This window comes from Ambystoma mexicanum, chromosome 1p (assembly GCF_040938575.1).
Source record: "Ambystoma mexicanum isolate Mex_15411 chromosome 1p, UKY_AmexF1_1, whole genome shotgun sequence".
NCBI lineage: Eukaryota > Metazoa > Chordata > Amphibia > Caudata > Ambystomatidae > Ambystoma > Ambystoma mexicanum.
In genome coordinates, this window is record NC_090921.1 from 523,758,614 (window position 1) to 523,785,879 (window position 27,266).

The 27,266-nt window shown below is 48.5% G+C and overlaps 1 protein-coding gene across 4 annotated transcripts in view; it reads left to right on the forward strand.

Moving 5' to 3' along the window:
• Positions 1 to 27,266, forward strand: part of ZFR2 (zinc finger RNA binding protein 2) — a 2,121,586-nt gene that overhangs the window by 1,875,070 nt on the left and 219,250 nt on the right. The gene's annotated exons all lie outside the window — the stretch shown is intronic.

Consider the following 27,266-nt stretch of genomic DNA (forward strand, 5'->3'; position numbering starts at 1 on the left):
GTGGCGAGGGAAAGGCCATTGCTTTTGAATCCTGACCCTGGGGGTGGAGAAGTGAGGGACGATCCACCTGGCTGGAGGGTCCTTGGAGAGTGGGGGTGGGGTACCCACAGGCAAGACATGGTATCTCACCCTTTCCCCACTGATGACCAACCTAACCCTTCCCCGACCTTTATGGGTTACTGCAGGACCTCTCCCTTAATTTTCGCACATTTAAACTTTGAAAGTACTGGAAGGAGGAGACTGAGAGTAATGAACACTACACCTTCATTTTACCACTCTGGTACTGGGAAGAGGAAGATGCCTGCGGAGTATGGTAAGAGTCAGGCATGTCCCCTTTATTATGGTCAGGCAAACTTAATTAAGGATTCACACCTGCAACATGTAGGGTGGTTGCAGGTGTATAAAGAGAGAGCCACTGTAGAGAGAAACGGTGTAGCCATTGGGGAGGAGACCAGCAGAGGACCCATTTTCGCAGGGGGCAACAGTGGTGGGACCTGTAGAGGAGCCAGGACACCAGCCAGCAGCCCATAGAGGGAGCCTCTGTGACCAGATATCAGCAGCCTGAGCTATGAAAGTGCAGAAGAAAGCTGGACGCCGTCCACGTCCATCCATAGGCAGCAGAGCAACCAGCGTGTGCAAGGCAGGCCTGGATGTGCAAGTGTTGCTTGCAGAAGCTGGCCCTCCAACCTACGAAGAAGAAAAAGCAGCAGGAGCCGCTGAGGAACAACGCAGAGGACTGCTGTGTGTCAGGGAGAGGCACTCGACAGTCAGGTGTTCCTAGTGGGCTGCGAGTAGGTAATAAATAACACATATCGAATGCATATTGAATACGGAACTGAAAGAAAACTTGAAATCAAGCATAGTGCACATTGACTACCAAACTGAATGAAAACTTGAAATTAAACATGTAGAATACTGAACTAAGTGAATTCTTGCAATTAAGCTTATTGAATGTGGAATGGAGTAAAACATTTATGGGCAAAGCAAAGAACAGCCAATATACAGGAAAGAGTGCAAGTGTGAAATGGTGCCATAGAAAGGTGGGACATGAGCAAAACGGCCACAGAGTGAACATTATGAGTAAATGCAGGGCAGCAAGGCCAAAGACTGGAAAGAGGTGTGAGACATGTTATGGCAGTGCCAAAAGGCTATCCAGGAGAAGCCAGAAAAGTGTAAACCTGCATATAAAGCCAGGAGGCCAGCAAAGAGGAATTAAGTGAATGTAAATCTGAAGTCAGGGGCAGTTATTGAAGAACATGCGTGGGCTGAAGAGCGTAGCGATCCTGGTTGAGCGACCTGTGGTGGGTGGACTGTGTAGTCTGACAACTGCGCCTAGACCAGTGAGCCCTGAACTATGAGAACCAAAGAAATTGTGAAATAAACTAAGGAAACGCACTGCAAGTGAACTGGTGAAGCAATCCAGAAATAGGGTCAGGCTGACCTCTGTTGTGTTGAACTTTTTGAAAAACTGAAACAAGTACAAGTGATTGAAATAAAGTCTTAGGGAAGGGAATGCTGAGACATGAGGAACTGCAAGTATTGTCTTGAGAATGAAGTCTCAAGACCCTTTTCTTTTTTAACTGTATTGCTTGGAACTTGGGGAAGGGAACTCTGAGGATTGTGTGCAACTGTATTACTGTGAACTTGAGAAAGGTAATTTTGAGACTTTTGTGGATCTTTCTAGAACTTGGGGAAAGGGGAGCTGAAAAGGAAACTACGAACTGGAAGAAGCTCAGAATGTTTTGTCAATCCCCATTTCTATGATTATTGAAATCCCTACACATCGGCCCTCATTACAAGTTAGCCGGTCCAGAATCAACGGTGCCGGTAGAGCCGTACAGGCGCTGTTTTCCAGACTGGCTCATTCTGACCCGCAGTGGCAGAAACACCATCACCGCAAAGCGACCCCCACGGTGGTAACGCACCCGGTAGCTCCGTGCATCTAAACATCGGGACGACCCGGCGGCGCACCCCCAATCACCAGCAATGTGCAATACCATGCACCTCATGAGTGGCACGGACACGGAAATACCACCAGGATCATTACGTAAACACTGTGAACACCGCGCCGGTACCACCAGCACTGCAGGTGAGCAGCAATAGGCCTAGGTGTGCACAATCAGGCCAGCTGCACATCATAGGCCACAGGGAGCCTACAAAAAGGCCACACCCACACCAAAGCCACCTTCCAACACAACCATGCTGTCAGCCGCTCTAGCAGCAGTTCGGATAGGGAACCTGCAAGCAGCAGTGGCAATTGAAGCAGCACTGAGGAAGAGGCGGAGTATGCGCAGGAGGCAAATCAGGAACCCGGTGGCCATCCCAAACATCAATGTGCAGCTGGTACCACCCCTCAGGCAGCCAGCAATACTCTGCATCAGGGCCTCACCCTGGAACCGGACCCCAAGTCAGATACATACATTATACCGGCTTGACAGGGCCTCAATCCTATCAATCGTCACCTTCCTTGAAGAGGAAATCAGCAGCCACATTGGCATCCAGACTGCGACCCACCAACCCCCCCTGCTGAAGATAGTTTCCGTACTGCATTTCCTCACCACTGGAACCTATCAGCACACTGTTGGGTTGCTGCACAGGCTGTCGCAGCCCTGTTTTTCCAGGATACTGCTCCAGGTACTGGATGCGCTGCTGCGCCATGTGTCCGACCACCTTGCCCTACCCCGTACCCCTGCCCAGGTCAGTGCCACCAAAGTGGCCTTCCATGCCATTGCCGGCATGCTGAATTACATAGGTGCATTAGATTGCACGCACGTGGAGTTGACCGTCAGACATGCAATTGAGGCAGTGTATCGGAAGCAATTCCACTCACTCAACGTCCAGATGGTCTGTGATGCCCAACTTCTCATCACGCATTGCTATGCACGTTTCCCGGGGTCCACACACGACTCAATGGTGTTGCAGTATTCTACATTGCCACGGTACATGGATTGTTAAGCGGGACAAAGCACATGACTGTTGGGTGAGTACAACTGCCAATGCATGACCCCTTTGTATTTGGGGGGGGGGGATAGCCCAGCATCAGATTCCATACAGCTTACCGCAGCAACTTGAATATTGCACCATGCCATGTTACGCCAAAACATGCCCTGCCTATCTCCATGTACACCCTGGCCATGGCATAGCACAACATGCAATTGCGACATGAGTATGTAAGTACCTCCCCCGCCCGATGTGCATCTGCTACTCCCATGTACACGATGGGCGCATCTTGTACTGTGCGTAGTGGTCACATCTTTGTTGTGATCTGTGTCTGCCTGATGCAGATCTGCCCATCACCTTAAAATGCCGGAGTCACCCACCACATCTGAACACGTACATTGCATTGATTGGAACATATTTTTGCCTAGCATCAAACATGCTGCACTCAGCTGTGTGGATCAGGGCTTGCACTCAGTTGCACGCCGTCTGGCTGTCCGGGTGGTGTACTCACATGGGAGTACTGGGTGTGTTGGGGTTAATGGTGGTAGTGTTATGTGCCTCTAGGCCCTGGCAGGGGTAGGGGGTGCTGGGTGTGTTGGGGTTAATGTGGATGTGTTGTGTGCCTCTAGGCCCTGGCTGAGGGGTAGTGGGGGGTGGTCTAACTTCATTCACACTCATGGCTTTGCACTCTGTGTACTTTCTAGCCTCGCCGGGTGTGCCTGCTCCGACCTCAGAATCACCGACACCCTCAATCCCATCAAGGTGCATGATGCTGCTGCACCTCTCCTCCCATGTCTGCAGCTTCAGCGGGGAATGTGGTCCACCTCCTGTCGCACTGCTGTGCTGCCTGGTGTGCTGCCAGCAGGTTCCTGACCTGCAGCTGCAGGTCGTCGCAGCGCTTGTTGTAGTCCTTCACTGTCTGCACTGTCACACCCACAGCTGTGCACTTCTGGGCAGCCTCAGCCCATATCCCCTTCCTCCTCTGCTGCGTGCTGTGCCTTTGGTCTGCACTGAACAGTACTGGCGCATTCTCCACAATGTGCTCCACGAGCACGGTCAGACCCGCCTCGCTGAAGCAGGATTTCCACTGCCGGATGGCTGGGACCCTTGATGTCATCTCCAGTGATGATTTTCAGCAGTCACAGGAGCTGTGAGCCTTGTGGTTCCAGAGGATTGCAGTGGATTGTGCTTTTTGTAATGGCCGCCGCTGTCTTTCTGGTTTTCGCGATCACAATATTACCGGATCCCGAAATTCCGCATCCGCTGATACCGGCATGGCTGTGGCGGATACTGATGTACCGCTGCCATGTGGCCCGGTACATCTGTCTCCGTGGGTGTTACTGTGATGGCGGTGAGACCTGTTCCTCACTGTTCTGGGGCGCGTGACCAACAACCCGTAATTGTACCTTACTTCCACATACTTGGGGATGCGGAAACGGTGTCACCGCTGTCACTGTAAGACTGGATTCCGAACCGGCTAACTTGTAATGAGGGCCATTGTTTTGTTTAGTTGTGAGGACAAGTATAGGTTTTGGACACAGATAGACATTTAAGTTGCAATGTTTGACCTTAGCATAGGGCAAGTTAGGCCTTCTACCAGCTTCACATTTAAGTTAATAAATATCTTTTGTTTGAACTTTAAGTCTGTTGTCTGTGTCTAGCTTCATGATACCATCGCAAATGGTGTCAAGGGTGGGATGCGGCTCATCCAATACAATTTGGGGATCCTAAAATTTGAAAAGCTTAGTGCTAGAGCATCAGACCCCTCAGTAGCTACTAATGGCTCTATTTGGCTTTTATATCTGTAGTATTAGGGATGAGACAATTCATCCAGGTGAAAGAAGATTGATGCCCACTGATTTGATACTAATTCAACCCCCTGATACATACATTAGACTAACACCCAAGTAAGGGCTGGCATGGAAATGTGGAATTGATGTATTAGCAGGAGTAATAGACACAGACTTTAGAGTTGATATCAAGGTATTGCTACAAAATCAAATTCCAAATTCATCAAGGAGTTAAAATTGCTCAAGGGGTGCTAGAGAAAGCAGTGTTCCCTAGGCTTAAAGAAAGTTCTGGGAAGGAACGCACAGACCAGGGAACTCAAGGCTTTAGGGAGGCTGTTGAGATATCTGGCGGCCCTTGCAACACTGAAGACAGAAAACCTACAGAGGAAGAGCCTGAAACCCTTCAGACTTAGGTTTTGGCCAAGGAAACAACCGCTTGTTTGCTGAAACATGTTTGCAAGTATATCGGAGCCAGAGGTTTGTGAGAAAGGGGGACTTTTTTCTTTTTGAAACATGGGCTTCTTTATGAAAGAGACACCAATGTAGCGGGCATAAGAAAAACACAGTTGGTAGTCCCTAAAAGTCATAAACAGGTGGTCCTAGAAATAGCCCATTCCTATCTGACGGGAGGCCATCTGGGGCAATCCAAAACTCAGACATGTATAGCAAACAAGTTCTACTGGCCCGGAATTCATGCAGACATTAAAAACTTCATTCAAGCATGCGTCATCTGCTATAAAACTAGCACACACATTCCACCACCAGCTCCTTTAAATCCATTGCCAATAACTGAGGTTCCATTTTCCCGGATTGTTATGGATATTGTGGGTCCCCTGGAAACTTCCAAACTGGGGAATAAATGCATTCTGGTAATTGTAGATCACGCCACACGCTATCCTGAGGCATTTCCCCTGAGAGCCAACACAACACAACAAATCCTGAAACACCTGCTCCCTTTCTTTTCTCAAGTAGGGTTTCCCAAAGAGAGATTGACTGACCAGGACTATACATTAATGAGCAAGCTTATGGGGGAGGTTAAAGAACTGTTAATCATCACCAAGCTAAGAACATTTGTATGCCATCCCCAGACAGACGGTCTTGTAGAAAGATTCACCAAGACCCTCAAAACCATACTCCATGGTCATGGCTCAGTTTATCTTGTGATGAAACTGCAACACTGTTTTTAGAAGATTGTGTTCCCAGACTAGTGCCCATTAAAGAATATAAGGATTTGCCATCGATAGTAATCTGGGTCCCACATATTTTAAATTCCAACTTTGCCTACAAATCTGGTGGTGAGGTTGAAGAGGTATGGTAATGGGATAAAACATATCATTCAAGATCTGAGAAGAGAATACTAGTTGCACCTTTTCTTTTCTTAACCTACCCACATTTAGATAGGCGGTGCATCAGCACCCCCTAGGGCCAGCTGGGATCAGGTAGAGCAAGTTAGCTGCTGCTCTCTGTCCAGCTTTTCCCTCCAGTTGATACCTTGGTTATTTGATGATTTAGAATCAAAGAACAGTACCATCATCATCCTCTCTGAATGACTGCTTGCATGTTTTTTCTACACACAAATGAAATGGATAGGATTTCTGCCCAATTCTAGTGTGATAATACTTTGGAGATGGGGCAGATCCTGACTAGCTCATACACACACTTGTTCTGAGTGTCTCCTCTCTCTTCAATGTACTTGTAGCTCTTGTGGTTGGATTCCTGGCATACCTTTGCCAAATGAAGTGCCAGACAGTTGAGTAAACTACATTTTCACAGGTCACATCCTCTTCCTCCCATCTTCGTCCATCTATGGCATTTTCCAGCCTCTTTAATAGTGCTGTACCGGTGACAGGTTTTTTATGCCAGCCCAGGATTGATCTTTCAACGCAGATGCTTTCTTTAAGTTTGCACATTGATTTTGCCTTTGATGAGGTTTCATTTGAAATTTGGTCTTATTATTTGTTTCCTTTTGTATTGATTAGGGCTTACATTATGTTCACATTCTTCAACAGTCGGCCTAAGCCTTGAAACATGGGTGCCAGCCCTCAGCGACTGTTTGGATCAGTAAATGCTTGTGTATGTGGCACTTCTGTGTTTGGGGCTTTCGCAGCAAGTGGTATTTGGTATTTCTCCTGTTGGGATGGTCAGTAAAGGTCACACTGAGAAAGAGGGGTTCATGTTGCGCATGCCATATTTGTGACTGGAGGTGTGGTGAAGTTGGCGCAATGTTGCAATTTTATATGTATCCAGTGTAGTTAATGTGAATGGGATGTGTTAAGGGTTATTGTGTGTTCAAGTTGATACATATGAGATTTGCACGTGCTCAGCATGATAAATGTCAAAATCTCCTAATAAAATATGCACACAATGTAGATATAGTGTGCTACGAAGTGCCTAGAAGCTGGGAAGCAAGGCCTTTTAATAATGCACATGCGAGGAAGGAGACTTGTCACAGAAAACCCACTGTGAAGAAGAGATGGTAGTTATTAAACATGCATGCACACTGAGATACATACATAGGGAATTTATGGATCTACATGTAGTATGCTCTTTTTAAGAAATTGTTCAGTCAGGGGTTCGCTAGGTTAATTCTGAGCGACTGGGAACAACTGGTTTTACAGGGTTGGAGGAGGCCAAAGGAGAAGTACGGGTTAATCGAGCAGATGGTAAGCCAACAAACCGGCCAGTGTTTCTATGGATTGGCAGTATTGCAAAGGAAGATGTAATTTTTTTAAGTGCATGGGAGCTTGTTATTTATTGTTCAGGAGGATGCGACAATTTGCTTTTGACCTACAATAAACTCAGGGTGAAGTGCCGCTCAAGTCCAGAGTGACCGATACTCATGGGTTTTCAATGGTTTTCTCAAGATGTGCCATGTGTGTTTAACTGGTAGTCGTTTAGATTGGAGTGTTCTGGAGACACCAGTAAGTTGGGGTGGGTGAGATGGTTATTGCCAGTTCAAAGGGAACCTGTTTATTATTCTTCTCGTCTTATTGTTTGTAGTATTCATACAAACCAGGTGCAATTACATTTATCGTTAGACAGTCTCAGACCAGCTGTGACTTGTAATAGATTCTGTTTTTATGTGAATGTGTAACTATGTGAGGATGTCACAACCTACCACAAACAAACCCTAACAAAGGCTATGTTGTACACATGAGCTGTAGATGGTAGTTACGATTATAGTGACCAGTAAGAATGGGGAAATTGGAGCGAGTTTGGATTTCTTTTGTATAGATTTTGACCAATCTCACGTGGGGGGTGGCCTGTAATAAAATATATGTGAGTGTTTTAACTGTTGCAAAAATGTATATGTGTCAGCTTGTGCGGTTCAGAGAGACTCGGGTTAGTTTGACTCTACAGCATTATCTAGCCCCTCCCCGGATGATTGTACAATAAACTTGCTTTACTAACATACGTGCACTTGCTTCTTAAGTGGTGGGCCTGCTTGGGTTAATGTGACTAAAGGCCCATCCGCACTCATCTGACCATGAGTGTTCTACTCCTTGCTCTGAAGATATAATGGTTTACTGGTGTTTTTTGCAGATTACTTTCGGTTTGCCTTTTGTTTCCCCAATCTCCAACAATTCTCGTTTCCATTGCTGTTGAAGTCTGGAAAAAGTATGCAGTTAGATGTATTCATAATAACCGTTCTAGTCTTTTAATGGCATTTTAGTAATAAGAATTTAGGAAGCACTTGCAGTTGTCTGAAATAGCCAATTTGTTCGAAAATATCTGATTCAAACATTTTATTGTATTTCGCATGTTTGATTTGACCTTGTGCTCACTTTGCCCTCATGCTTTTGAAAATACCGAACATGGAGAGTGGGGGTGTCCCCCGGTCCCCATGTTCAGTATTTGGGGGTTTTGGGGATGCAGCAGTGTTTCCCGCTTCCTTAACATTGGATGTGGGGGACCCAAAAAAATAAATGCAAATAAAATGTGGACCCGAGCAGATAAATTGCAGTTAGTTTTCCGCTAACAAAACGAAAACTAACAAACAACACCAATCCCAGTTGTCATCTGCTCTCCAGCTGTCTGACCACACATGGTGACCACACAAATGTTGGGATTTGTAGTCCCGGATTTAAGCAAAAATGGATCCTTATGGATTAGGCTTGCCCTAATCTCACCTGTCTGAGAGGTGGACAAGCCCAGAGAATCCTATTCCATCTACATCAGATAGCAAGTGGAACACCAGCAACCACTTGGCTCATCCCCCTTATAGCAGAAGATAGGGAATGCACACAATTACTAACCACAGTAAACATGTGTACAGTGTGTATCAACAATTTCATGTATGAAGTACACTTAAAATTGAAACACAAGGTCAGTCATATGTCCACAGTTATCACAAACCTTACTTAACAATCCATCCAGCTTATATCGATTTTGCGCTTGCAACATAATAGCACAAAATGTGTCATTTTAAAAAGACCCTGATCATTTTTGAATTGCCACGAATGGCCCAAAATAGAATATATTAGACCTCTGCCACTTATTACAATTGGGCTAATTGACAAATCCATGGCAATTTCTGATATGCAGTGCTAGCAGGACCAGTGGTCCAACGCCCCATATATCATTTATTTGAAGGCACTCCCTTTGTGAGCAATTGTTTTCATTCCAGCTGCCCATTGAGGACATTTGAAATGGCATTCTGTACATTTATGAGCTACCTGTAACTGTTTTACCGGAGCTTAAATGCTGCAAAATGTGCGAATTTGTGTTGCAGCATTTTCCTTTTCATGCTTCAAAATTTGGAAAACAGTGCCCCAATATCCTAGCGGTCTGACTGAAGTGTACACTTAGATGGTGGAGGTTCATAATATCCCAACACCTTCCAGCCTGTCATTTGCTGGCAGATTCTACCAAGTGGGCGGTCTGGGGGAAGCACATTATAATTTTGGGTATGGGGCAATTGCTTCCACCTTTCTCCAGTCCCACTTATAGGAAGGTCTAACAAGGGATGAGGATCAAACCCTTGTAAGATAGAAACGTAATGGGCCAGGCAATAGTTGTAATCGGAACTACTTAAGATGTAGATTCAAGATTGAATAGTCCCTTATCCTATCACAATCTCTTCACATGGACAAACTTCATGTCCTTTGGGATTACAATATTCCCTGCTTTTGAGTTCCGGGAATTTGGACATTCAGAGCTGCCACAGCTGTGCTGTGAAGGCCTACACGCTTCCACATCAGATTCTTGAAAAACTTTCATGTTTGGCTGGGCTCCAAGGGCAATTATTACACTGTGTGAGAGACAACAAGCAGTTAATGAACATCTAGTCTCCAATGCATAGGATCACACTATTTGAGAATGAACACAGTTGTATCCAATAGAATGGGCAGTACTTTCAAGCTGATGCACAAGGCAGAGTTGTAATATGTGCCATGGATAATAACTTTTGCCATCAAGTCTACAAGACAGTTGGTTGAGATAGAAGACTTTCCAGTTACTGCGGCTTACAAGGTTTTACAGAGAGAAGATGATTTAGCAACTAACTGCAGGTTCTCCATCATTTGTATATGGTATGATGCACTAACTGCAGGTTCTCCATCATTTGCATATGGTATGGTGCACCAGCTCTTCCAATATGGAGAGTTGATTTCCTCAAGGAATCCCTCCTTCAGAAGCTATCCAAATCCATGCAGTCACAGCGAAGACTTCTTCCAGCGATCCAAGACATCCTCACGTTCAGGGATGTCATTTGGGGGTAACCAGGGGTAGCAGTTGCTACCCCTCTGCTACCTCTAGACCTGTCCTTGCGACCCCTGTACCACTCGACAAAGAGGCATTGCCAAGAACAGATATCTGTGTTGCACCCGAAAAAGGAGGTTGTAACTGCAGCTAAATGTGCGACAGCATTTTTTGCCTGCAATATAGATCTTGTTAGCTGGAGGAATAACAGGAATGCAGGAAAAACCTTGACGCCGCCATCACTAACAGGTTGGTAGTTCATTAGTGAAGAATGCCTGAAAGGGAGGGTCAGAGAAAGGGCTGTCTGTGCAGCTCATACCCAGTAATGTAGCTACAGGAAGGGTATGGTGGCTAGGTCTAGCTAGCTGGGTAAGAGCAGTCTTTCCAGTCACTGAGACTTACACAAGGTTTTACAGGAAGAAGGTGATTGTGTAACTAACGGCAGGTTCTCCATCATTTGTATATCTCACATGTTAGCCCTTTCTTTCTGAGTGACGCTTATTTTATATTGAGCAGTAACATTTCGAGGGGATTGGGTCCTTCAACTTATTCCATATCTATGACAGTAATCACCACAGCTGGTCTGCTTTGGAAAATCTTCGGCTCCTGCGTCGATGACGTCGATACACCGCCCTTGAGGACTTCCTCCGACGGCCAACGTCACTGGATGTTATAAGTAGAACGCACGACACCCGTAGCCTCAGTTCCATTTTTTCCGCGAACGTGTTCGCTTCGTGAATCTCGGTACGCCTCGACTCTTTGGAGTTTCTGTTGTTCATCTCGGTTCTTCGAACCTGTTCGATTGTGAAGTTATTCTCTGTGAAGATGTCTACCTCGTCTTCGACACCGCCTCCGGGCTTTAAGAAGTGCAGGGACTGTGGGTCCAAGATGTCGGTCACGGACTCGCACGACGCGTGCCTCTGGTGCCTCGGGGAAGCCCATGACACGGATGACTGTCGACTGCCAGTCGCTTACATCCAAAGCCTTGCGGGAGCGCAAGAAGAAGTTATCGGTAGGTAAGGTGTCCAAGCCCCAGAAGTCAACGTCTGCGGGGCTTTCGACAGACGACTCGAGGGGCGACTCTCTGTGTCGTCGTCGGAAGTCCAGTGGGTCTCGGTCCCGGAGTCGGTCTCGCCACTCCTCTGCCTCTTCGAGGCACTCCCGGAAGCACCGTCATCGGTTGCCTTCCCCGTCCTCATCCGAGGACTCCGCCCGTCAGCGGATCGCTTACCCCACCAAGCATGCGACACCGGAGGAATGGGCTTCCTTCAGGAAGAAAATGTTGGCGATTCTCGAATCGCAGGGCACTGGTCCGTCCGCACCTCCGAGTGGGGTCGGTCGTGAACAGCCGAGAGACGCCGCTCACACACCTTCGGGCTCGGGTGGTCATCACGATTCGCGGGAATGGTCCCGCTCGGACAAGGGGAATCGTTCTCAGCATGCCCGGTCCAGGTCCCGGTCCTCGACGCGCTCGTGACCGCATGAACCTGTGAAATCTTCGAGGAAGACATCGACGCCTGTGGCGCCGAGGTCGTCGACGGACTCTCTCGAGGCTCCGCCTCCGAAGACGTCGTTGATGCCTTCAGCGCCCAGGATGTCGAGGGACACGCTCAGGGCTCTGTCTTCGTGGACTGTGTCGATGCTGTTGGCGCCGCGTCTGTCGTTGACGCCGATTCTCTCGACGCCGGCGCCGATTCACTCGATGCCTTTCGGGGCTTTGTCGACGAGGGTACCCCGTGGCTCAGGGGAACCACCTAGAAAGGCTCTGGCCAAGGTCAAGCATGGCTTTGGTTCCAGTTCTGTGCCTTCCTACCGCCATCTGGAGTTCATTTCAGAGGTGGATGAGGGCTCTGATGATGGCATGGTGCCTGACGAGATTCTCTCGGGCCATAGTGTAACGCTCACCTGGCTCCCACGGAGGCGCTGGTCTGGGTTGCTGTGGCCTCTTCAAGCGTGATGCGCAGAATTCGGACCACCGACTGAACAGGACCCCCAAATCTTGCTTGTCTGGCCCGTAGGAATATCCTTCTGCAGATGAGAAAGGGGATTAACTGTCTGCTGAATAGTGTGGTTGCTCCCCCCTTTCCCCTTTCGTTCTTCTCTGACTTCCACCAAAACCCCGGTTTAAGCTCACCTTATGGTTTGGAAGGATGAACTCCATCCTGCTTCTGGTGCAGGGGCGCGCGTTCGTCCAGTTACTTCACTAGTTTTCAGAATGGCGCTGGCAAATCCACTTGACTTTTCTGAGCGATACGCCGTAAGTATGAAGATGCAAAAGTTCAAGTGTGAGCCTCCTTTTATGTTGTTTTTTCTGTCCTTTATTTCAGGTGCAGAACAAAGGCAATGCGTTCAAGGGTTAAATTGCCGGTGGTAAAATCAGGTGAGTTAGTGATGAGGGCGACCCCTCTAAATGTCTTTATAATTCCCCAGTAATGTCTTTTGTCCTTTCCCCATAGGGGCTGGGGTGCGGTACCAGCCAGAGATGCGGCGCCGACCCGAGATGTGGAATGTTTCACCAAGAAAAGCCGGTAAGTAATATGGCTGAAAATTCGGCTTTCCTCTTGTGTTCCCTTGCTCACCTTTTGTCTCTTCTTCTCTCCCCTAGGTGCAGAGATGTGGCGACCGGTGCTGAGAGCCGCGATGGAGCCGGGCGGCGTCTCGGGAACAGGTGAGTGAAGCGCGGCGCTACAACGAGCAACAAGGAGCTTTTAAATGGAAGTCTTCCTTCAGGAATGCTGGCGTGAAGATTCCGGATGCAGGTAAGAAGGTTGAATAAGTTCTTGGTTTTGACCTTTCTCTTCTCTTATTCCCTTACAGGTGTTCCAGGTTCGAGGCGGGCGGGGCTGGAGTCCAGGTGCAGGAGCAGAAACGGTTAGCGTTCAGCTGCTGGGATGCAGAACAACGCGAAGCACGTGTGGCTGTCCGGGCGTGGCTTAAATAGCCTTGGAAGAAGTTCCAGGTGAGTATTCTTTGAGTATTCTTCCACAGCCCCACCCAAGTAACAAAATAGTTCCTTCAGAAAAATGGTCCCTCCTAAGCCTCATTTGGCTTGGTTCTTCATGCAGCATGGTCTGCTTCAGGTAAATGCACCAAACACTTCCCCTTATGAACCTGGCGCCTATGGCGCCAGGACAGAGTCCAAAGAGCCCCTGTAAAGGGCTGCTGGGCTTTTACCCGGGGGCATGATGCCTGCTCCCGGGGGTGCTGGGCCTGGCCTGCTTCTCCGGGGGTAGGCATCATGACACATAGCCAGTTTGAGGACCTGAGGCAGTCCCTGCATGATGTTAGTGGGCTGGACACCGCTCCGTAGGTGGAGTTTTGTAGACCTGAGCCTGGCACTCATGCCGATTCTTCGTACCGGTGCCTTATATCATGGGTCACTGAGTACTTAGGTTGGTCTGCTCCCCCAGGGGAGTTTGTTCACGATGACCTTACGGATATCCTCGACATTGGTCCACCAACTGACCCGGTACTGCCATTCAGTATGGCTCTGCAAAGAAGGGTGGCAGCGGCTTGGACTGCTCCAGAGAGTCTCCCAGCATTGAGCAAGTCTTTGCTGCAAAAATACTGCCCAGCCAGTAGTGACCCCTGCTACTTGTCCAAGCACCCTACTCGGAGAGTTTGGTGGTGCAGGCGGCTATGGCCCTGGCAAAGCAGGCGTCGTACCCTACCATCCCTCCTAATAGGGACGACAAGCGTTTTGACGGGTGGGTGAAGAAAGTGTTTTCTGCAGGGGGTATGGCGCTTCAGACGGCCAACTCAATTTGTGCCTTGTCTCGTTTCACGCACACTCTGTGGAACTGTGTTTCCTTGGCGGCTGACCATATTCCCGAAGGTGATGAACGGGATGGTTTCCTTGCCATGGTTCAGGATGGCAAGGATGCTATGTGTGTGGGCGTTCACTCGGGTTTGGACATGGCAGATTGCGTCAGCCGGTCCATGGCGGCGAGCACCGTGATACGCAGGTTTGCGTGGTTGCGGAAGTCGGGGTTTGCTCCTGATGTGCAGGCCCGGCTCCTCAACATGCCCTTTGACGTAAAACATCTTTTTGGCAGCAAGGCTGACGAGAGCCTTGAGAGGTTGCAGACCTCAAAAGCTGAAGCGAAGTCGTTGGGCGCTGCAGTTCGACAACCTCTGCATTTTCGTCCTAGGGGACAGCAATGGAGGGGAGGTTCCTTTCATTATTACTCATCCTTTGGTAAAGCGAGAGGAGCTGCCAGTCGAAGGGGCCACCGTAGGAGTGCCAGAGGTGGAAAACAAGGTACTCGAGGTGCCAAGGCCGCTCGGGCTGTTGCCTCTTTGCCCTCAGGCAACGCCGCTTCAGCTCAGTCATGAGGCCATGTTCCATGGTTCGCCGGTTGGGGGAAGGCTGGCGCAGCATCTTGCAGAGTGGCGCGTAATTACTTCAGATGTGTGGGTTCTGGAGATCATAACCCACGGCTACTGTCTTCTTTTCCGGCAGAGGCCTCAAGACAATCCACCGGGGATTCTCTCTTTGAAGAGTCCGGATCCGCTCCTTGCGCAGGAAATTCAATCCCTGCTGGAGAAATGCGCCATAGTACTGGTGCCTGTAGCAGAGAGGAACAAGGGATGGTATTCCCCTTATTTTTTGATTTCCAAGAAAGACGGGGGATTGAGACCCATCACAGACTTGCGCGGTTTGAACAAACTCCTCAGGAAGGAAAAGTTCAAGATGGTCACTCTTTCTCAAGTCCTCCAGGCCCTTCAACTTCAGGACTGGTTGGTGTCTCTCGGTCCTCAAGGACGCTTATTTTCATGTGCCAATCCATCCAAAGCACAAGAAGTACCTGAGGTTTGCGGTTGGCGACTCGCACTTTCAGTTTCGGGTTCTGCCGTTCGGATTGACCTCCGCCCCGAGGGTCTTCACCAAGCTCATGGTAGTGGTGGCAGCGCACCTCAGGAAAGGGGGGATTCACGTCTACCCCTACCTGGAAGGTTGGTTGATCAGGCCGCGCTCTCCCGAGCAAGTCCTGGATCATCTCTCCGTCACCTGCCCCTCCCTCCACAAGCTGGGCTTCTCCCTCAACTTAAAGAAGTCCCATTTGACACCAACTCAGAGGCTCCAGTACATCGGAGCAGTGCTCGACACGTCCCTGGGGCAGTGTTTTCCTCCCCAGGTGAGGGCTCATCACATTCAGCAGATGGTGCACAAGTTTCAACTTGCCCAGACTCTCCCAGTGTTCGAGTTCTTGAGACTGCTCGCCCTCATGGCATCCTGCATTCTTCTGATGCCAGAGGCCAGGTTGCGGATGAGACCTTTGCAGTGGGCACTCAAGCTCCAGTAGTCTTAGTCCTCCGGCAGGATGTCGGATCCTGTTCAGGTGCCGTCTTCGGTCACCCGGGACCTTCTGTGGTGGGCCGACGAAGGCAATCTGATGAGGGGGCCTCCATTTTGGCTGCCCTGGCCGGAGGTAACGATCGTGTCGGATGCATCCCTCATGGGATGGGGAGCTCATGCCAACGAGTTGACAGTCCGCAGTCGTTGGTCTCCGTCGGAGTCCAGACTCCATATCAATCTGTTGGAGCTGAGGGCCGTCAGGCTAGCTCTGAAGGCTTTTCTGCCGACTGTGTGAGGAAAGAATGTCCTGATCCTGACAGACAACACGGTGTCTATGCACTACCTCAACGAAATGGGAGGGCAGGGTCGCTTCCTCTTTGCAGGTAGGCGATGCAGCTATGGTTCTGGGCAATCCAGCAGAAAGTTTCGATCTCGGCAGTTCATCTGGCAGGAGACGAAAACGAGACGGCGGACGCTCTGAGCAGGCAGAGCGCGATCTCTCACGAGTGGGAGTTGGCTCAGGAGATTCTCCTGGAGATCTTCGCCCTTTGGGGGACCCCTCAAGTGGATCTCTTCGCCGCCAGTGTCAACCGGAATTGCAAGAGGTTCTGCTCGCGGGAATTTCCTCCAAACGGAGCCTTAGAAGACGCGTTCGTGGTAGAGTGGTCATTCCCACTGCTGTACGCGTTTCCTCCAGTCCCCGTCATCCCGCAAGTACTGCGGAGGTTACGGAGGTTCGGTCCCCGGATGATCCTCATTGCTCCAGCGTGGGCCCGGAGGACGTGGTACGCGGGCCTTCTCGACTTGTCCAGCTGCCCTCCACGTCGTCTTCCCTACCGAGATGATCTGCTCTCACAGGAGGGGGGGTCAGGTTCTCCATCCAGAGGTCAGGTCCCTCAACCTTCACGCTTGGTTTCTGAAAGGTTGAGGTATAAGGATTGGGACCTCCCTGAAGACGTGATGGAGGTGTTGCTTTCGGCCAGAAGGCCCGCAACAAAGTCCCTGTACCGTTGCCATTGGAGGAAGTTCTGCGACTGGTGCAGGGTTAAGAATGTGGATCCTTTTGCATGTGAAATTCCCATGGTTCTGTCTTTTTTGTTTTCTTTGGCACAAGTGGGTACCATTAAAGGTTACCTGGTGGCGCTGTCCATATTTAAGCGCTCGTCTGAAGTGTTCTTATTTTAAAATTCCTTTAATTTCTCAGTTTCTGAAAGGGCTCACTAATGTGTTCCCTCTGTCACCTTTCCAGGTGCCCGGTTGGGATTTGAACCTTGTTCTCAAGTTTCTGATGGGTGCTCCGTTTGAGCCTTTGCATTCATGCCCTTTGAGACTGTTAACTCTGAAAACGGTATTTTTAGTTGCGGTCACTTCCGCTCGCAGAGTGAGTGAGTTACAGGCACTTTCAGTTAAGCCACCCTTCACTGTGTTTCATAAGGACAGGGTTGTCCTTAGAGTTTGTCCTTCTTTTCTTCCGAAGGTTGTGTCGGAATTTCATTTAGGCCACAGTGTTGTTCTTCCGGCATTTTATCCTCCTCCACATCCTGGTAAGGAATAGGAGAGGCTACATAGGCTTGATCCTAGGAGAGCGTTAAGCTTTTATATTTCACGCATGTCCCGGGACAGAGTGGACGATCAGCTCTTTATTGGTTACGCTGGAAAGCGTTTGGGACAGGGTGTGACGAAACAGGCTTTGTCTGGCTGGATTATTTTGGCTATCTCTGAGTGTTACCGCTTGGTGGGTAAGGACCCACTGGTCGGCTTATGGGCCCATTCTACCAGGGGTATGGCTGCCTCTACTATTCGCAACATCTGTGATGCAGCCACCTTGGCTTCGGTACATACGTTTGTACGTCACTATTCCCTCGATTCCATCTGGGGGCAGGATCTGGCCTTTGGCAAGGCGGTCCTTTACTCCGCAATTTGATTGGGCATGCTAAATTTCTGTTTTCTACATTCTTTTCCCACCTCCTTGCATTGGTACTGCTTTGGGAGCCTGTCATAGATATGGAATATGTCGGAGGACCCAATCTCCTCGAAGAACAAGTTACTCTCTTACCTGGTAACGTTCTTTCGATGGGATGGTCCGACGACGTATTCCATATTGCTCCCTCCCTACCTTCCCCGCTAGAGAATTTCTTATGCGATTGGAGCTTACGTTTCCGCAAGGCTTTGTGTGTCACACTGGCAGAAGACTGGTGGCACATGTTCTGGGAAAAAACTACAACTGAGGCTACGGGCGTTGTGCGTCCTACTTATAAGATCCAGTGACGTCGGCCGTCGGAGGCGGTCCTCGAGGGCGGCGTATCGACGCAAACGCCGAAGATTTTTCAAAGCAGCACAGCTGTGGTGATTACTGTCATAGATATGGAATACGTCGTCGGACCATCCCATCGAAAGAACGTTACCAGGTAAGAGAGTAACTTGTTCTTCTCTTCCATTGGATGCTGCACCAGCTCTTCCATTATGGAGAGTTGCATTCTTCAAGGAATCCCTCCTTCAGAAGGCATCCAAATCCATGCAGTCACAGTTAAGACTTCTTCCAGAGCGCCAAGACATCCTCACGATCAGGAACGTAATTAGGGTGTTGCCAGGGGTAGCAACTGCTACCCCGGGCTACCCCTCTGCTACCCCTAGACCTGTCCTTGCGACCCATGGGCCGCTGGATAAAGAGGCAGTGCCAATGGCAGATGTTAGGCAGAAACCTGTGCAGTTCCCTTAGGAACCACTGCAAAAAGTTTAGGACTACAGGACTTAGCAGTAAACCCAATTGGTAGCAGTCTGCACCACCCAGATTTACCTGGTAGCTGTGGCTGAGCAGTCGGACTTCTCTCAAGAAGAGTTGGGCAGTATACAGAGCATACACAATAGGGCAGGTAAACACAGTAGAACAAGCAAACACTGACCAGAGCTTTGGTGTAAAAGATATATAATTATTTATTTAAAAACACATCTATGAAAACACACTGGCACTAATATCAAGCAAGTTCAAAAACACAGTCACTAAAGTATATACACTCCCTTAAAAGAATATTAGACAAGTCTTAAGTAAAGCACCACTTATTTTCAGACAGCGGTGAGCGCTTAACGCAGATGGCACTCTAATAATTCGGTTTAAAAGGGAGAGAAAGGCAGAGCATAAATTGAAACAGATCCCAAAACTTTCAAAAGAACACAGCAAGAGAGGAAGGCAGAATCAAACCATGAATTTAGAGTTCAGAAAGCCGGATCCACTTTAAGAGGATCAGAACGAAATGTGTCCACGGTCACACGGTTGAAAATTGCACAAAAGTCTCAGAGGTTCAGAAAGAAGTTGAACCAAAAGAAAGGGACCAGTTAGATGGTCAAGAGGCCAGCCCAGTCTAGAAGGTTAAGGATTTACTGTCACCTTGTAGCAATCTATAGAAAGGGGGGCCAGGCGGACACAGTACCTTGAAATGGTGAGAACACTCCTGCGGGGGCAGTTGTTCCTGGCAGTGATTGCGAGTCGGTGCTTTGTCCGGCAGAAGAGAAGATCTCGTCGGGGAGGAAAGCAGGAGGTCGTTGTGCTGCCAGGGAAGAAACCAGCCGCGGAGTTTCTCGATTCAAAGGAGCGGTCCTTTCTTTCGCGGTTCACTGGTAAGTGGCTATCCGGTTGCCGGAGTGCTTGGCACGGGCAATTCGACCACTAGATGTCCTGGTAGGCGAAAAGGAAAGCGAACTGGTTGTTCCCACCAGCTCAAGGGGAAGAGACTCTCCGGCAAGAAGATATCCTCTGTCGTCGGGAAGTGGTGAGACGGTTCAGCAGGGCTCCACCGGTGGTGTCGTCGTTGCAGGTCGGCTCAGCTTCTCCCTCTTCGGATTCTCAGGTCCTATGGCGACTTCTGAGGTTCCAGTCCCAAAAGCCCTGCTTTTATGCAAGAAACCCCCATTCATTCAGCCTAGCTGTCAATCAAACATGCTAAGTGGTGAGCCGGCCGGCTCACCACTTGGGCCAATCACACAAGAGTGCGACTTGAGTTGCCACGGCAACTCAGTCCAGGGTGCCTAAACCCCCTGGCACCACTTTTGGAGGCTTCTGTGGAGAAGCCCGCCAAAAAGTGGAACAAAGGGCTTGACTTGGGTTGGAGTCATAGAAGAGAACACAAACGCCATTTTAGAATCGAGTTCTGGCAAAAAATACCAACCGGTGAATTAATATTAAATAAATAACCCGGCGCTATGTTCGAGGCTATAGGAATTAATTAAAGTTGGTAGCCTCGAACAATGGGAAAATCCCATAAAGATATATTCGCGGTCGAATAGAAAAAGTAGTATCCACTGCCACCAGCCAAAACTCGATCAGGGGGGACGGAGACGTGCCCCCTTGAATAACAGACCCCGGGGCAATCGACTTGCCCCAACCAGTACTTCCACAATAAGATGGTTTGTAATGGTTTCTGTTCATAATTTGGGACTTGTAAAGCCAATGGTTACTTTACATGCCCTGGGAGACAGTAGTCAGTACCAGGGTATGGAGTCTATGGTGGGGTGTCACTATGACACCCCTGTGTCACTGCACTGAGGGTGCTGTGTAACACACATAGTCAAAACACATCAGACCCTATGGAATAAAAGACCCCATAACCCATAAAACACATTAACAGTCAAAGGAACCCCTCAAATCATGTCCAAGAGTGTGAGGAAAAGAGTCTCACTCGTGGCAAGAGAAAAAAACAAACTCCAGAAATCCAGCAAAGCTGCTGGGGGACTCACTAGGTTAGGAAATTCAGCCTACACAGAGAATTCTCCCTAACAGCAGATATCTGCGTTTCACCTGAAAAGGGAAGTTGTAAATGCAGCTAAATGTGCCACAGCTTTTTTTGGCTGGAATAGATCGTGTTAGCTGGAGAATTAACAGGGATGCAAGAAAAACAATGAAGCCGCCATCACTAACAGGATGGTTGGTAGTCCATTAGTGAAGAATGCCTGAATGGGTGGGTTCAGAGGCAGCCTGTCTGTGCAGCTCATCCCAGTACTGTAGCAACAGGAAGGGTATGGGGTTAGGCCTAGCTAGCTGGGTAAGAGCAGCCTGCAGTACTCAGTGAAAGCACAGCATGAACGCACATCTCATGAGTGTTTCTCGTTGTCTGTTTTGCACATCCAGTGAGCCACTGGGCCTGTGATGAGGGGTGTGGCCCACTGGCCTCTGCCACCAATCCTGCCTGGACACTGTGTGACCTGACCCAGATCTGCCAGACCTGCATCCCAGGCACGCTGTAGAGGTAATTAATTTACATGATGTTGCCCTTCTCCTTTGAAATAAACTATATCTTGCTTCCTCAAGCAAAAATAGCGATATTTGGAAGGATAGCTCAGGGGCAATGCACATGCTTTGGGAACAAGAGGATGCAGTGCAGCATGGGTTCAGTTCCTGTTCCAGTATTTATTTATTTTAATTTTTTTTGTAACGCGCCAACATGCCCGTGGGCCTCAGGGCGCACACAGAACAAAACAAGGACAAACACAACAGGCATAAAACAGAAGGATGGAAGAGTCAGAGGATTATTCCAAGTTGAAGACGTCAGCACGTTTGAACACAGTATAGCTTTGGATCTGTCGTATCTTTGCTGGAATTGTGTTCCAAAGAAGAGGGCCCTGAGCATCAAGGGTAGTGCCTCCAAATTTGGCTGTCCTGAATTTAGGATGTTTGAGAATGATCGCAGAGGAAGAGCAAATGTTCCTCACATTAGGTTTGATGCTTATGGGGGATGACAGATAGATGGGGCTGCTTAGACTGAGGCATTTGTGGGTCGTGGTAAGCATCTTGTGTGTTATGCAGTGTTTGACGGGAAGCCAGTGGAGTTTTTTGCTAAAGATGGAAATGTGTGTATGACGAGACTGATTGAAAATGTTACGCACAGCATTATTCTGCGCCACCTGTAGAGATTGGATATTAGAAGCTGAGCTGCCTGCCAAGAGACTGTTACAATAGTCCAATCTTGAATTAACCAGGGCAGTGGACAAAAGATCACAGTTCTCTTCTGAAATGAATGGTTGAAGATATCTTATTCTCTTGTTTACATGACCACAGCTGGATTTAATGCTGGAAACATGGGATTTCATGGAGAGTTCTTCATCAAGAACTACTCCAAATGTCTTAACTTTCTTTTGAACGATAATGGTATTGTTGGCTATATGGAAACTGTTGTAGTTAGAATCCAGTTTCGCCCGAGTGTTTTTAGATGCCACGATAAGGTGTTCGGTCTTTTTATCCTTCAGGGCAAGAGAATTGCAGGCCATCCAATCTTGTATGGCTTTGTATATTTTGTTGATGGTTTCCATGTCACTGCCATATGAGCCACTCAACTGTATAACAACCTGAGTATCATCGGCGTAATTTGTATATTGCACTCCTAGTTTGTTCAAGAGGTCAAGAAGGGGCCGGATGTAAAGATTAAAGAGCAGCGGCGACAGACAGGAGCCCTGAGGAACTCTGCAAGTCTGAGAGATTGGAAAAGATTGATTATCACCAATGCAAACCCTTACCATTCTGGGACCCAGAAAGGAAGCAATCCATTTGGATGCAGTCACAGAGCAGTTGGCGACCTCTCCGAGCCTTGACACCAGTAAGCTGTGATCAACCAGGTCAAAGGCTGCAGAGAGGTCCAATAGCATGAGCAAAGCAGCTTGGTTTTTATCAGCTATGCTGGCTAGTGTAGATTTGAGCTCCAACATAGCTGTCTCGGTCCCATGTTGTGCTCTATATCCCGACTGACGGGTACCCAAGATGTGTTTTTCAACATGGGCCTGTAGCTGTAAGTAGGCAAGTTTGTCAAGTATCTTGAGGACATAGGGCACGTTAGTTATGGGCCTGTAGTTGTCATTGTTGGCTGGATCAAGGTTTTCCTTTTTCTGTAGAGGAGTGATCCATGCCGACTTTAGCATGTCCGGCACCAGACCCTCATCAAAGGAAAGGTTAACCAGTTTGGTGATCCATGGAACCATGGAGTCCAAGGACTCCTTAAGAATACTAGTGGGGCAGTCGTCAGCAGGACTGGACGTGGCTTTAAGGTCCTGTATGATTTTGGATACTTCGTCTTCCGTATAGTGCTTAAACGAAAATTGAGGGATAATGTATTCATGGGTGTTAAGTGAAGTGGTATCGGTAAGAGATTGTGTGGAAGTAACGTTGCCTAAGGCTTTACAGATTTTTTCTTTGTGAGAATCAAACTTGAGAAGAAAGGTGTCACGAATACCCTGACACCACTTGTTCTCCTTGATGATGTTATTAGTGGGTGGAGGCTGAGTTTGAAATTCCGCTAAGATTTTAAAAAGCTCCCCTGTGTTAGATTTAGCATTCACTATTCTTTTGTTATAGTGTATGGCCTTAGCTTCTATGATGAGTTTTTTGTAGTTGATAATGGATTTTTTATATTTAGATAGGGTGTTATCATTAGGGTCTTTCCTCCAGGCTCTTTCAAGAGCTCTCTTTTCTTGTCTGGTAGTAAGAATTTCGTTATTGAACCAAGTGTTCTTTGTGGTTTCAGTCTTACTTGCCTTCATTGTCAATGGAGCGAGATCGTTAACTGCTTCTTTGATGTTAGTAGACAGATGGTTTATAAGTTTTGAGGAATCAGCAAAGCTGTCTAGGGGTTGAAGCTGGGTAGACAGTAGTGAGGCAAATTTAGGGGCTGTAAGATTCTTTAGGTTACGGGACATTTTTTGTATGCATGGGTTAGTGTTGAGTTTGGGAGGAGGAGTAGTACGATCTTGGCTTGAATGAGAAAATGGTCAGACCAAATGCATGGCATGATCAAAATGTCAGCGATGTTAGTGTTTTGGGACAGGAGCCAGTCTAGAGTGTGACACTTACTATGCGCGGGAGACTCCATCCACTGGGTAAGGCCAAAGGAGGTGGTGGTATCCATAAGGTCAGTACCTGCTTTGTCCTGTTGGTCGATGGCCCAGTAGTTAAAATCACCCATAACAATAACTGGGCCCTTAGTGGTACTGATCTGGGCCAGTAGATCACTAAACTGTTCTTCAAAAAGGGGCATGATCTTAGATGAACGATAAATCGTGAGTGTATTTAATGTGGTGTGCGGGGAAGTTTTTATTTTCACCCAAACTCTCACAACCTTCCGGCGAAGTGTGGGGAATTTCATAGCATTCAAGACTTGACTTGCACATCATTGCCACTTGCCACCTTTGCCTAACGAACGATCTGCTCTAAAGAGAGTGTAGTCGTCAGGCACGGAAAGTGTGGCCTGAGTGGGAACGTCAGGATTGAGCCAGGTTTCGGTTATGCCGAAAAAGTCAGGCTTGAGCTCGTTGGTAAGGTCAGAGATTTCCACACCATGCTTGTATAGCGAGCCTGTGTTCAGAAGGGAGAGAGATAAAACTAGCAACGGCGCCATCTTGGAGGAGCGGCTGCCCCCTTGAGCTCTTGGTATGTTGAGAGCGTCGTCGGCATTGCAGGAGGAGGATCTACGCAGGGCGCATCTGCTGGGTTGGTAGGAGCCAGGGCCTGGAAGAGCTCTGGGACCCAGACCTCACAGGGTCAGGCTGATGGTGCAGACGTGGGAGCGGAGGTGTGAGCAGTTCTTCCAGGCAGCCGGTGCTGCGTAGCACCCCCCGGGCACCAACCTGGTCGGTGGACTAGAGGAGGCGCTTCCACTGCGAGTGGTGGAGTGGGCGGTCCAGAGGAGCACCGAAGGGTCCGTGGCTCCGGAGGACGTACGCGGGGAGGAGGGCACCCACAAGGACCGCAACAGCCCCAGGCGGCGAGCCTATCCTCCGGAGCTCGCGGGAAATCCCACGTTGGTGTAGCGCTCTCCTACCTGCACGGCTGGTGCACGCTTGGGGATTCAGCAGCCGGATGGGCATCAGCGATCCCAGACAGCCAGGGCACCCTGCGCGAGCTGCAGGGGCTCACTTGAAGCAATCGGCAGTATCAGGTTTAGTTGCTGTCCCTCGCCTGGGATCGGGTTTAGACGCCGCCAGCCTGGCAGGACCTCGGGCCGTTCATGGGAGTGGGACCCCTCCCCCACTGCGGCCCGCTGGGGATGGCCGCCATCTTGGTTCTTCCTCCTCGCCCGAGGCTCCACTTTCACTGCTGATTTTAGAGCGGGTGCTGAATTTTGGGAGTAGAGCCCCGGCGATTCAGGTGCGGTGGGGAATCATGTCTCTGTGAGGAGATTTGCAGATCAGCTCGGTAGCTCCCGGCTGCAGAAATACGCTCCGATGGCGGGGCTGGGCAGGAGCATTCATGGAGCCATGCTTCTCAGTCGGCTCCCCGCCACGCCCCACCAGCATTATGTTTTGCATGTCGGTTTCAGAGCCGACACCAAGTCCAGTTAATTTATGCTGAAAAGCATAAAAACATTTAAGGCTAGATGGACTTCTTGCAACAACGGCTCCATTGTGCTTGGACTTCCAACCAAATGTGGTAATGAAGGAGTTACCAGATCCAGGAGTCAAAATGTTACTCACTATAGCAAAACCAGTAGCCTTAATACTTCAGCCCCTTCATTCATATTTCACACACACCTTTTCTGTCATGGCCAAAAGGTACTTTCATACAATGTAAGCATACAAGTAAGCACACAAAAGAGAACTGAACTGGGAGGAGCTGGCTGTGGGATGGAGAGAGGTGGCACTAGCTTAGGTTCTATGCTCTTAAAATTCAATGGCATCTGCTGATATTCTGTCCAATGAAGTGGCATCTCACACATAGGAATGAAAGCCCTAAAAGACTGAGGGACAGAGTCTTAAACATGAGCGCAAATTAAAAGTGCAGAGAATGCGTTATTTTTATTTACGCTCATTGCAGATATGCACAGGCCACCTTATCCTGAAAGGTGACCTGCGCATTTCTGTGGGGGCTGAACAAAAGAGCGAACATGCACTTGGCTACCCCTCATTGAATACATTAGTGTCGGGAACACGCTACCAACAACATTGTATTACAGGCTTCCAGAACCCATTTCATAGTATGTAGTAAAAATATATTTCTATCTTTGTTTAAAGGCTAGAAATGCACCTCTGCTCTCCCACTTCAAGGATAATGCATGAAACCTTAAAAAATGACCATCTAATGCAGCAACGCCCCCTACGCTTAGGCCAAACAGACACAGTGGAAGGTCTTGTATTTTTGCATATATTTGTATTTGTATTTATTATGTTTATATAGCGCTTTAATCCAAAACGCTTTACATTTTAACAACTGGATAAATATAACATTATAACAGTAGAAGAAATTTACAAATATGAATCAAACCAAAAAAACAGTAAGTAGAGCAATTAAACTGTGAGGGAAGGGTGAGGAAGGGACAGAGGAGGGAAACAGAAGGGGTATAGGGGCGAGAATGGGGGAGGGTAGGGGAAAGGGGAAGATCGAGGATCGTAGTTGAGATTCGAGGGAAGGAGAGGGATTGGGAGGCAGGGAGGGTTTCATGGCGGGGAATGGAGAAGGAGAGATTTCAGGGAAGTGCAGAAGGGGGAGAAGGTGGGTATAGAGCGGATTGAGAGAGGTAAGGAGTTCCAGTGCAAAGGGGCTAGGAGCTGAAAGGAGCAGAAATGGGAGGGGGCACACAGGGAAGGAGGAACAGTGAGAAGGAAGTGGTCAGCTAAACGAAGGGAGCGAGAAGGAGTGTAGAAAGAGAGGAGAGATAAGGGGCCGCAAGGTCATGAAGAGATTTAAAGACCAGACAGAGGAAATGAAATTTAAGTTGGGAGTGAAAGGGAAGCCAGCCAAGGGAGGAAAGCGAAGTAGAAATCGAGTCTCGGGAGGCATGGCGACCGAGGATATGGATGGCAGAATGGTAGATAGATTTGAGGGGGGCGAGGTGAGCAGCAGGTAGTCCAAAGAGTAAAGAGGAGCAGTAAAAGAGGCGAGAGAAGATAAGGGAGGAGATTAAAAGTTTAGTAGCATGGAAAGTGAGAAAGGAGCGGACTTTGCAAATATTAAAGAGGTGGGAGCGACAGGCGCGAGAGGTAATAGAAATATGGTGGGAAAAGGAGAGGGAGGAGTCAAAGTGAATGCCTAGATTGTGAGCGTGGGCAGAGATAGGAAGATTAGAGGGGTAAAGTGAATCAAAGGTAGAGGAGAGGGAGCGGGAAGAGAATTGGAGGGGAAAAATAAGACTTCAGTCTTATCAGTATTGAGGGAAAGAAAGCAGGATGACATACAGTTTTTAATGGCAGTAAGACAGGAAGAGAGTTTAAGGTGGAGGTCGGAAGAGAAGGAAAGGAAGAGCTGGTTGTCATCAGCATAGAAATGGTGAGAAATGCCGAATGAAGAGATAACAGGGGCAAGGAGAGAGGTGTAGATTGAGAATAGGAAAGGGCCAAGAACCGAAACTTGGGGTACGCCGTATTCCAAAGGCAGGGTAGGTGCGGAATGGCCGCCCCAGGAGACTCGGAGCTCATTACATTTGTGGACTCAGGATGCGCATTGAAATGCGCAGAAAAGAACCCCTATTTGCACAAATGCACACAGGGATTGGAGTAGCGCATCAGAATATGTGCATCTAATTTTCACACATTTAGATGCACTTTGTGGATTAGGGTGCACCTTT